This window comes from Chiloscyllium plagiosum, chromosome 10 (genome assembly GCF_004010195.1).
Source record: "Chiloscyllium plagiosum isolate BGI_BamShark_2017 chromosome 10, ASM401019v2, whole genome shotgun sequence".
Classification (NCBI taxonomy): Eukaryota; Metazoa; Chordata; class Chondrichthyes; order Orectolobiformes; family Hemiscylliidae; genus Chiloscyllium; species Chiloscyllium plagiosum.
In genome coordinates this window covers 79,611,452-79,624,190 of record NC_057719.1, presented here as the reverse complement: position 1 = coordinate 79,624,190, position 12,739 = coordinate 79,611,452, and the positions used below count along the sequence as shown (strand labels likewise).

The window sequence follows — 12,739 nt, the reverse complement described above, 5'->3', positions numbered from 1 at the left end:
AGGACATTTAGCCAAGCAAGTCCACACCAACTCTTTGAAGAGCATCCCACCCAAATACAGCCCCCTTACTCTATCCTTGTAATCCTGCATTTCCCATGGCTAGTCCATTAAACATAGACATCCCTGGACACTATGGTGACCAATTTAGCATGGACAACCCACCTAACCTGCACATCTTTGGATTGTGGGAGGAAACCGGAGCACCCGGAGGAAACCCACGCAGACACGGGGAGAATGTGCAAACTCCACACAGACAATTACCCAAGGCTGAACTCAAACCCTGGCACTGTGAGACACCGTGCCCTCTTATGTCCCATTTTTTTTCTGATTTTTCCTTTACTGATGCAATATTTGCTTGCGCCGTGCGATATCTTTAATCCCGTGTTTATGGCACCTTGTTGCTGTGGTAAAATAATGGCTGACTGCCATCAATGTGAGGTGAGTGGGCAATCATTGTGATGCCCTCAGTGGCCTTCCCCAAGATGCCACACGCTCGGATTCAACACATCTATGTGAGGCGAAGGCCCTCAACCGTCCAGGTACTTACCCTATCAATCTCATCCCTTGGCTAAAGCCCAGCTATCCAATGTGATTGAGGTCCACAGTCAGCCAATAGCATTTAGAGTAGTAATCTCAGTTGGCGCAGTTGGGCCACTCGCACAGTCCAGAAGACGCACTCTCACCTGCCATTTGCATGTTCACCCAGAAATGGCAACCATAGAGCTCTGTGTTCAGCCAAGTGTTCAGCCAACAGATTCATGCAGCTTGCCACGTTCCCTGCTCTGAGTGTTTCCTTTGTTCCTGGACTGCTTTGCAGGCTGCCTCCAGAGCTTGCTGCCCTGCTGTAGATTTGCCCATGTACTTCTCGTCTGATGGACAGATCTCCGTTCCACTGCTAGACTGGGGGTCTTTCCCATGCTCTCACTGTGGCCTGACTCCATTTTGAGCTCCTCTCCCTGCTGCAGGCCTTGACCCTAACATTCTTTCCCTGACGCCTGACTTCGTCCGTCGTACCCTCTCTAAGTCTGCTGCATTATTTCTCTGTCAAATTGGAGCGTCTGTCAAGTACCCTGATGGTGAATCTTGGGTCCTATTGTTTGGAATGGCGCAAACCACAAGGAGACCTTTCAGCCTATTGGGTCCGCAATGGTTCTTTCAGAAAGAAATCCTATCATTCCTTTCACTGCCACCACCCCCCCCCCCCCCCACCCCCCCACCGCCTCCAGCGTTCCCTCTAATTTTCTTACCGGCTGCAGTGACTTCTGGAAATTGAAGCCCATGCCTTGATTAGCATATCAATCACAATGCGTGGAACATTGCATGCAGGCACAGCTCAGACAGAACGTTAGCCCTCACCAATCCAATCTTTGTTTACCCCTTCACACCATTCGGTTATCCAATCTTCTCCTGAACATTAATTTGAATCAGTAGCCACCTCGATTTCGGGGAAGGAGTATACTTCAAATCCTTATATAATGTTACTTCTGTGGTTCTTTTCCTGAACAATTAGAATCTGAATCATTGATCTTTCAGCCACTGAAAACAATTTTTGGTTATATTATCTGAACCTTCAGAAATTTATCCACCTCCATCGAATCTTCTCAGGTTTCTTGGCTGTTAGTGAAGTAATCTAAACTTGTCTGTAATCACTCATTCTTGGTGCTTTTTTTAGTAAAACTCCTTTGCAACCTGTTCAAAGCCTTCACATCCTCCTGGTGACCAGAATTGGAAACCATAGTCACGATCCGGTCGATGTATTTTCCATAAGCTCAGTAAAACACTGTGCTCTTGTATCTGTCTCTATTTATCAAGGCCAGTGAAAGCTAAGAGTTCAGTATGATGCACTTTGCGATCACTACTTCATCAGACAATTACACACAACTTGGTCATTCACTGCTCAACCAGCCTTGAGTTTTTGTGAACTTGTCCCACAACTTGGTATGGCAACTGCTGTGCCTGAGACCACACAACGAATTACAGACAGCTGTCAATGCAGCCCTATCCATCAAGCAAACCAGCCTTCCATCTCTGTGCCTTGGGAAAGCTGCCAATGTAATCAAAGATCCCTCCCTGGCCCAGTTGTACTCTCTTGCACCCTCCTCCCTTGGGGCAGAAGATACAAAAGTTTGGAAACACATAGCAATTGATTCAAGAACAGCTTCTTCCCTGCTGTTATCAGACTTATGAACAGACCTCTCGTATATTAGAGTTGACTATTCTCTGCAGCTCCTTTGTGGCTGTAACACTATATACTGTATTCTGTTTGATTTGTATGATTTTGTCTGGATAGCATACATTAGCATACTAGAAAACAATACTTTTCACTGCATCTCAGTACATATGACGACAATAAATCAAATCAAACTAAATCAAAAAAATGTCAAAACAATCATTACTGAGGGCTTTTCTTGAAATTTGCTTGAGAGATACACTATAATTTCCATAGGCTACATTTTGTTTTTCAGGGACTACATCTTCATTCCCACTAACTCATTTACTAGGTGATGTAGTCAGATAAGATAACAACGTCTTCTGTATTTGAGTTGGCCTACAGGATATTTGGACTCACACAGAAACAGAATTTCAAGGACTCATCATTTTCCTCAAATTTCAACCCTGCATTAAAAATAAAGCTACAACACACAGAAAAGCTTTAATTTCTGAAACAGCACAGTATTTAAATTGCCACCAGCCAACAGGCTAGCACCTGAAACACACCTTTCACAGATTCACAAAGTCACAGCTAGTGTGTTTGATTGAATATGCACACAACTTGTACATTGTACTTCCCAAATTACTGCATTTCAGATCTCAATCACAGATATCAATTTAACTACAGTCAGTATTGATTATAATAGCATCCATTACGTTTCTCCCAAATAATGGCTCCTGATCTTATGCTGCCTTAAGCTAGAGATTCCACGTCACTTTCAACATGTTCATGACATCACTGATTTCAAGTTTTTCTGGCCCCCCAAGTACTTGAGTATTCCATTGTTGGCAGATTTCAAATTGTTCTCTTTCCTTTTCTAGAACTTTCTCCATCCATCCCTTGCCTCTCCATTTTCTCTGCAGCCTCAATCTTTGCTCTCCTGTGTTGCAGACCCCTACTCTGCAAGCTGACAGTCTCCTTTGCAGCTTGCCCACCTGTGCAGACTCTTCCTTCTTCTTCCTTACAGTTTCTACATTTCCTTACCCCCCCCTCAGGCCCACAAGAGGTGGCACCCTGCAGAGCAGTACTGAGACACACCATTACCTGGAGTACTACCCGACCATCCTTGTGACATGGAGCCACACTTGGTCGACCCCTTGGCCTTGGAGCCACACGATGCCACCCCTGAGATGTGGAATTGGCTAAAGTAAAGCCGAGTGACTTGCTCAAGGCAACCACTTGCCTTCCAAGCTGTTACTTCAAACTCCAACCATTTTCTCTCCTGCATCAGTTGCTCACTTGCAGCTCCTCCCAGATTCTGCCCCTCTCTCTCTCTCTCTCTCTCTTTCTTACACACGTGAGGACACCCTTACTGTGATTGGTCATGAGGGGCAATGCTGCCAAGCTTGGGCACCTCCAGTGGGCACAGGCCCCGGTGGTCAACTCCATGTGCAGCCATCCTCTTCATGCCCCACCCTCAGCTGGTTGAAGTTGAAGAGCTTATAGTAAATGGCATAAATTATTACCCCAATTGTGGGAGCCTGTCCAGAGTAAACCAAAAGAAAGAAGGAATGAAGCCTGATCACACAGGAGGTATACTTAGTAAGCTTGCAGATGGCACCAAAGTTGGAGGTACAGCGGACAGCGAAGAAGGTTATCTCAATGCACAACGGGATCTTGATCAGATGGGCCAAGGGGCTGAGGTGTGGCAGATAGAGTTTAATTTAGAGAAATGAGAGGCGCTGCATTTTGGAAAGGCAAATCAGAGCAGGACATATATGCTTAATGGTAAAGTCCTGGGGAGTTTTGCTGAACAAAGAGACATTTGAGTGCAAATTCATAGTTCCTTGAAAGTGGAGTCACAGGTAGATAGGATAGTGAAGAAGACGTTTGGTATGCTTTCCTTTATTGGTTAGAGTATTGAGTGCAGGAGTTGGAGGTCATGTTGCAGCTGTACAGGACATTAGTTAGGCCACTTTTGGAACATTATGTACAATTCTAGTCTCCCTCCTATCGGAAAGATGTTGTGAAACTTGAAAGGGTTCAGAAAAGATTTACAAGGATGTTGCCAGCGTGGGAGGTGTTGAGCTATAGTGAGAGACTGAATAGGCTAGGGCCGTTTTCCCTAGAGCATTGGAGGCTGAGGGGTGACCTTATAGAAGTTTATAAAATCATGAGGGGCATGGATAGGGTGAGTAGACAAGTGGGCGGCACGGTGGCACAGTGGTTAGCACTGCTGCCTCACAGCGCCAGGGACCCGGGTTCAATTCCCGCCTCAGGCGACTGACTGTGTGGAGTTTGCACATTCTCCCCGTGTCTGTGTGGGTTTCCTCCGGGTGCTCCGGTTTCCTCCCACAGTCCAAAGATGTGCAGGTCAGGTGAATTGGCCAGGCTAAATTGCCCGTAGTGTTAGGTAAAGGGGTAAATGTGTGAATGGGTGGGTTGCGCTTCGGCGGGTCAGTGTGGACTTGTTGGGCCGAAGGGCCTGTTTCCACACTGTAAGTAATCTAATTAATCTAATCTAATTTTCCCTGGGGTCGGAAAGTCCAGAACTAAAGGGCATATGTTTAGGGTGAGAGGGGAAAAATTTAAAAAGGACTTAAGGGGCAACTTTTTCACACAATGGGCAGTGTGTATGGAATGAGCTGCCAGAAGAAGTGTGGGGGCTGATACAATCACAACATTTAAAAGGCATCTGGATGAGTACATGAATAGGAAGGGTTTGGAGGGATATGGGCCAAGTGCTGGAAAGTGAGGCTAGGTTAATTTAAGATGGACAAGTTGGACCGATGGGCCTGTTTCTGTGCTGTACATCTCTATGACTCTAAAGGAGCCCATGTTTGACCCATGTTTGCGAACTTTGCCGGACACTCACCTTGTTGCTGCACCTTCCAGGGGGCAGTTTGATTCACCAGTTGTGATGATTTTGTGAGATCGAAGAGCGCAGTGACAAATTTGTTCTGCTCTTTTCCTGAACTTGGGGCACTGTGAAGGAACAAATTGGTGAATGAGAAGCCACATTGAGATCACCTGGAGGCGATTAAAAAGAAATTTAAAAGAATTTGACAACTAATGAGCTCAATGTAGTGCACCCATATTTACTACAGTTCAACTTATCTCCTTTCATAGAACCCCCATTGTCTGGAAGCCGGCCATTCGGCCCACCGACCCTCTGAGGTGCATCCCACCCAGACCCACCCTATCCTTGTAACCCTCCATTTCCCATGGCTGGCCTGCACATCTTTGAACTCTGGGAAGAAACTCACGCAGACACAGGGAGAATGTGCCAACTCCACACAGACAGACACTCGAAGCTGGAATCAAACCCGCGTCCCTGGCCCTATGAGCTTGCAGTGCTAACCACTGAGCCACCTTGTTATCCTTCCTTAAATATTGTGATCCCCATGGCATATTGATGGCCATTTGGAATTTCTTAATTGTGCTTGAGCTTCAGAAGATAAAGTTGCCATAGTCTTACCAGACCAGACCTCTCTCATTAGAGAGAGGGAGACAGCTGATGTGATGGTTTAACCTGAGAATTACCATGCTTCAGGTGAGGGTTGAAGTAGAGAAGGAGAGTCCTTTAGGGTAACCTTAGATGGTGTGGGAATTAAACCCATGCTGTTAGTGTCGCTCTGTATTGGAAATGGGGCATCCAGCCAACTGAGCTCAAAGACCTAGGCCTTCACAACTCGTGCTGGGAAATGTGGAACTGTCTCACTCCAAAATGCTGTGGCTGCTGGGTTCAATCAGAGCTTTCGAGACCGAGGTTGATAGATCGTTGTCGCATGAAGATAACAAGTGATATGGAGCCCTGGCAGGAAGTAGGAGGGAGGTGCAGATTAACTGTGATGGAACTCAATGGCAGAGAAGATTTCAGGTGCTGAATCAACATCAAAGAAAAGGTTGGCACCCCTCAGCAGGACCGATAGTATTAGCGGAAACAGAGTAAACACAGATCAATGACCCTTTATCAGTTCTGCTAGCTGACATTTGGAGCTTTTACAGCCGGTTTCTGTTATTTCAAGGCACTAAATGTCCAGAAGGAGGCAGTGGACGCCATTAGTATGGTTGGATTCAAGTGCAACTTCGGTGACATTTTTCAGAAAGTGATATTTTTGGTGACAATACATGACTGACTAAGACATGACATGTGGCAAATGTGACAATTTTGGAAAAAAAATGGTGATTTTGTTCTTCACCACTGGAGTTTTCTTCACCTCTTTTTTGGATCTGTTACAGATTAAGCAATGGAGAGGTGATGGCCCAATGGCATTATTGTTAGACTATTAATCCAGAGACCCCGGTTATGTTCTGGGGACCCAGGTTCAAATCCCACTGTGGTGGATGGAATCTGGAATTAAGTATCTAACAATGACTACGAATCCACCACCAGTTGTCGGGGAAAACCCATCTGGTTCAGTAATGTCCTTTTGGGAAGGTAACTGCTTACCTAGTTTGACCTACATGTGACTATAGACTCAGAGCAAACGCTCGACACTTTACTGCCCCCTGGACAATGAGAGACAGGGAGTAAATGCTGGCCTAACCAGCAGCACCCACATCCCTTGAAAGAATTAAAAATAAGTTCCTGCGTTCTCCATCTGTTGCAAAATAACAGCAGCTAATGCATGCAGCACAATCAACATTGTTTAAAAAAAAAACATAAAGAGGCTGCACAGTTGTGATTATCAAACAATATTTATCACTTGGTACAAGTATTCAAAATCTTGGTCAAAGAGATAGTGTTTCAGGAATCACTAAGGAGGAGACAGAGACAGAGAAAGAGCAAACTCCAGAGTTTAGGCATTCCTGATGAAGGGCTCTGGCCCGAAACATCGGTTTTCCTGCTCCTCGGATGCTGACTGACCTGCTGTGCTTTTCCAGCAACACATTCTCAACTCTGATCTCCAGCATCTGCAGACCTCATTGTCTTCCAGAGTTTAGGGGTCAGGTGGCTGAAAGAACAGCACCAAAGCTGGGAGCAAATGGAGTGGACGACATACACAGGGCCAGGATTGGACGGGTGCTGAGATCTCAGCATTGTAGCACTAGAGGAGGAGGTCAGTTGGAGTTTGGGGAGTGTGAGTGGTATGGCAGTAAAGATCGGGGCGTATGTAGTCCAGAAGCGATCTGTAAAGAAGGGGTTCAGAAAGGGTATGCATATGGCTGGCAGCTAGGCAATGATGTGCTCAGCACCCCCAGTCTGCAGAAAAATATCATTTAGACTGTCACACATCAGCTTTAACCACTCAAGTGGCAAGAGGACACTGGTCCAACATATTCAACGTTTTCAGGACTGAAGTGACAAAGTGAGGACATCTGAAGGAGGGAATGGGAAAACATATAGGGCTCTTCGTTGAATGAATTTTGTTACGACAAGGGGTAACCCCTTCTGCTTAATTTAAATCTGCAACACAGAAAAGATTTATCCTATGCAGTAATCTCTCTAGATTTGAGGGGTCATGAACTATTTAAAGTAAACATTAACAACTTTATTTCTTAAAGTATAACAGGGAATAATTAACTCACAACTATTTACACCTCCTTTCTCTCGCCAATCTTTACTTTCCCTTCAAGAATACTAGTCTGATAAAAACTCCCAATGAAGATTTACAGGAAAATTCAAATTTTAAAACCAACCAGCAGTCAAATCTTCTCTTCATCTTTGTCGGTAGATTGGCTCTCCAGGTCAGTGTTGAGGTTTTTCCCTGTGCAAACTCCTTCTCTAGATAGGTCCCTCTCAGAGAGTTCTGACTGGCAGTCTACAGCTGTTGGTCTGGTAGCAGTTCTCCTCCCAACTGTTCAATTTTCCCCGGTCTTATACCTCAAGCATTGGATTGTGTCTTTAGCTTTTAAGATTGTCAATATACTCAATTCAAACTTAATTGGAATTTGTTAGTTTTTGGTGTGTAATTTTAACTGATTGGCCTAATTTGAACCTGTTTTGTCATTTCCAGGCAACCAGCAACCCTAGCTAACCCAGTAGCCGGGGCTACATGTTATATTGTATTTTATTGAGAACACTTGGTGCTGTCACTTCAAGCTTTTAACTCTCTTAAAGGTACAGTGCACCCACAGCTTCAGAACAATTTGCATTGCCCAATGCGTTCGACTTGACCAACTTGATAAATAAAATTAAGGCACTGTGCAAAATTGAGGAAACTGGTGCACGTGTTACGATTACTATGGGAACAGAGTTACAATCGACCAGGACTTACTCAACAGTATTGCTTGTGCATTTGCAAAGTCTGGATCTGTGTGGTTACTTCTTTTTGCGCACAGCCCATCCCCACTGACCCTTTATAAAAATGCTCATTTGATCCCAGATGAAAGATGCAGCCACCTACCAATCACTTTTTACACAATATGGCCCATGCAAGGCACAAATCTGCAGGGTGCCCAGCTCCACCACAAACTCAGCAATCCTCTTCTGCACACAGGCCTCAAAGGGAAGTGAGTCCAAACCACAAAGCCATCTGCTGCACAGGGGAGTTTGTTGTACAGAGTTCATCTCTTTGATGGACCAAACAACACACTTTGATATTATTTACAGTTGAATAACTTTCCTCCTTAGGTTTTTGCCAGTGTATAGAATAGAACTCCCTTTCATCCAATCAAAGATGCCGTCTTCCATCTTCCACAGTTCCTTTCTCTTTCACTCTCCGCTCACAGATATTTTATATTTCTTGTTCAACCACAAATCACTTCAGTGCCCCGTGTTACTGATTGCATCTCTCCTGATGTTAATCCAACTCCATTACACTGTCACACAGTATGCCGTCTCCCCCAGCACCCTGTGTTACTGACTGTATTTCTCCTGATGCTGATCCGGCTCCCTCACACTGTCACTCAGTAACCCCTCTCCCCCAGCACCTTGTGTTACAGACTGTATCTCTCCTGATGTTAATCCAACTCCATTACACTGTCACACAGTAACCCCTCTCCCCCAGCACCTTGTGTTTCTGACTGTATCTCTCCTGATGTTAATCCAGCTCCCTCACACTGTCACTCAGTAACCCCTCTCCCCCGCACCCTGTGTTACAGACTGTATCTCTCCTGATGTTAATCCAGCTCCTTCAAACTGTCACTCAGTGACCCCTCTCCCCCACACCCTGTGTTACAGACTGTATCTCTCCTGATGTTAATCCAGCTCCTTCACACTGTCACTCAGTAACCCCCCTCCCCCGCACCCTGTGTTACAGACTGTATCTCTCCTGATGTTAATCCAGCTCCCTCGCACTGTCACTCAGTAACCCCTCACACCCCAGTGCCCTGTGTTACTGACTGTATCTCTCCTGATATTAATCCAACTCCCTCGCACTGTCACTCAGTAACCCCTCTCCCCCAGCACCCTGTGTTACTGACTGTATATCTCCTGCTGTTAATCTATCTGCCTCTCACCATCATTCTGAAACATCGATCAGTAGCTCCTCCCGAGACTCTGGAAGTCTGTCTTTAAACTTTTCCATCTTTCTCCCCTCCTTTTGGGTCCTCCTTGGGATTTGCCTTGTTAGCTGACATGAGGACATAAGGAGAAGGAACAGGAGTAGACCATTCGGCCCCTCCAGCCTTCTTCAACATTCAATAGGATTATAGCAGATCTGACTGTGGCCTTAACTCCACTTTCCAATCAGCTCCCCCTGCAACCCTGGGTTGAATACATCCAATGACCCTGTGTCAACTGCTTAATGAGCTAGTGGATTCCAAAGCTTAAAGACCATGTAAGAAAAGAAATGCCTCATCAGCGGCCATGTCTTAAATAAATGGCCCACATTTTGACCGAGTATCCCATTGTTCTTGATTTGCTTATGAAGGGAAACATCCTCTCTATCAGAACTGCATATACTTACAAAAAAGGTCCCATCACATTCTCCTACACCCCAATGATTAATAGGCCCAACCTGTTCAACTTCCCCTCTTCACGAAACTCTCTCCAATCCAGGAATCAGTTGAATGGATCTTCTCTAATACAAGCAAAAGGTAAAGTCGCCATAGTCCGAGTGGATAGCCCTCCATAGGGCTGCCCTGTCATTAGACAGAGAGAGATGACCAGTGATAGTTTAACCCGAGGGTCTCCATGCCAACTGGTTAGTCAACTGCACTAATTGACTCTCTTAATAAGGTAGCATCAATGTTTCTGCCCAGTTACAAACTGGGACCCTTTACGTGTTAAGTGCTACACTATTTAAATGAAGAGAGATGGTATATTTTAGATTAGATTAGATTCCCTACAGTGTGGAAACAGGCCCTTCAGCCCAACAAGTCTACACCGACCCTTTGAAGAGTAACCCACCCAAACCCCTTTTTCCCTCGACTAATGCACCTAACACTATCGGCAATTTAGCATGGCCAATTCACCTAAACTGCAAGTCTTTGGACTGTGGGAGGAAACCTGAGCACCCAGAGGAAACGGGGAGAATGTGCAAACTCCACACAGACAGTCACAGAAGGCTGGAATCTAACCTGGGTCCCCGGCACTGTGAGGCAGCCGTGCTAACCACTGAGCCACCGTGCCACCCATTTCTGTCGTATAAATGGGTCGATTTGGGTGCTCTTTTACACGAATCACAAACGTTAGCGTGCAGATATAGCAAGTAATTAGGAAATTTATTGTAAAGGGGATGGAGTACAAAAATTGAGATTCTTGCCACAGCTGTTCAAGTTTTAATGAGCCTGCATCTGAAGTAGTGTAAAGTTTTGGTCTCCATGCTTAAGGAGAGTTATCCTTCTTTATGACACCACAGACCATTATAGACACAAAGTGCTCTCAGTGTCACTGAATGTGCAGGTCTGACCTATTCCCCAAACTGTGCTTTTGCAGTCACCTGATCCATCTTCCACTTCACCTTGATGGACCATGTCCGCAGGGACACCGTGTACAAAGCTCTAGATAAAGGGAGGATGAACGCACTGGATGCTGCCCTCACCCTGTTGGCCACTTTTGTGTGTGGCTGCATCAAGTAGTGCGTTTGTAAACACCAAGTGTCACTACGTGTTGAGGTTCTACCTGTCCCTGGTGTCGTGAAGGATGGGACTGGCCTCGGCACCGCAGAATGTTCTCGTAGAAAAACTTGCAAAGGGAAACACCTTTGACCACAAATCCGTCAGCATTTCTCATCCTCGAAACCCTGCAGGAAAAGGAGAGGGTGGATTCTGTCGAGTGGCTCCCCAAACAGACTGTCAAAATCATTTGGCAGAATGCCCCATCACCAGAACTTTCTTCAAGCACCAAAACACCACTTAGCTGGTGGTGAGAAGGACAATACCCATTAGATCCTTCATGTATGTCCAGACTTTCTGTACCACCGTATGCTGCCCTGAAAGCAGCTATAATGGGGGGGCAGGGTGGGGGATTGAGACTGTCACACATCTCCTGCTGCAATGTGCCTTTGCAAAGTAAGTCTGGAGAAAGATGCAGTGGTTTGCGTCGAAGTTTGTCCTGAGCAGTTCTGTGCTCTACAGTCTGTAACCTGGCTTGCACACTGAGACAACATTGGCTGTGCCTGGAGGATCATCGATTTGGTGAAAGATGCTCTTTGCTCTGCCTGGAACTTATTGATCTTCCAGAGCAAGGAGTTGACCCTGACCGAGTGTTAGAGACTGGCACATTCCAAGGTCCAGGGGTACGTGCTGAGGGACGCACTAAATCATGGCACCCAACCATTTAAGTTCTTTCTACCATGATATGATGAGGGACTCTTCTACTGTCAAACTCTTCGAGTGCCTCCAAATGGTCATTAAATTGTTAGCTGTATAAATAGGAAAAGCATTTTTTTTTGCAACTGTAGAGAAACTGTGAGAAATGTCAAAATTCCAATATTTTGTTTGTGTTTTTTGCTCTGTGCAAAGACTGTACAGATATGATGTAGAACCTTTGTATGTACTTATAGATGTTTATATGAATAAAGCATAATTTTCAAAACAACAATCACAGTCTGTTATATTTAGCCCTTATGGGAAAGTTGCCTAATATAATTCATTATCTGACAGTAATCTTTTATGTGGAGCCTTATCAAACATTTTTGGAAAGTCAAATACGATATTGGTTCCCTTTATCTCATGGTCAAATAAAATAAGCCCGATATGTCCTGATTTGGCCTGAGTTAAATTTCAGCTTGTGTACACACCCGTGAAGTCACAGGGAGCGTTTAGGACCTTGAAGTGGAGATGCCGGTGTTGGACTGGGGTCGACAAAGTTAAAAATCACACAACACCAGGTTATAGTCCAACAGGTTTAATTGGAAGTAGCTATCTGATGAAGGAGCAGCGCTCCGAAAGCTAGTGCTTCCAAATAAACCTGTTGGACTATAGCCTGGTGTTGTGTGATTTTTGACTAGTATCTTGAGGATTCTGCAAAAATGCAAATTCCTATTATCGCTGACTGAACATGTCAGAAAGACAGCACTGTGAGGAGCATGGTTTTTAACTTGAAGTAAAAGTTAATGGTTATAAGTGGCACAATGGCTCAGTGGTTAGCACTGCTGTCTCACTGTGCTGGGGACTCGGGTTTGATTCCATCTTGTGTGACTGTCTGTGTAGAGGTTGCACATTCTCGCCGTGTCTGTGTCTGTGTCAAAGATGTGC

At 45.2% G+C, this 12,739-nt stretch overlaps 1 long non-coding RNA gene across 1 annotated transcript in view; it reads left to right on the top strand.

The window, feature by feature from the left end:
- Positions 1–12,058, top strand: part of LOC122553814 — a 37,108-nt gene extending 25,050 nt beyond the window's left edge. Inside the window, exons 3-4 of the long non-coding RNA XR_006312854.1 lie at positions 8,113–8,216; positions 10,977–12,058. This is a non-coding gene — a long non-coding RNA (uncharacterized LOC122553814). The remainder of the gene's footprint in view (positions 1–8,112; positions 8,217–10,976) is intronic.
- Positions 12,059–12,739: the final 681 nt, after the last annotated feature.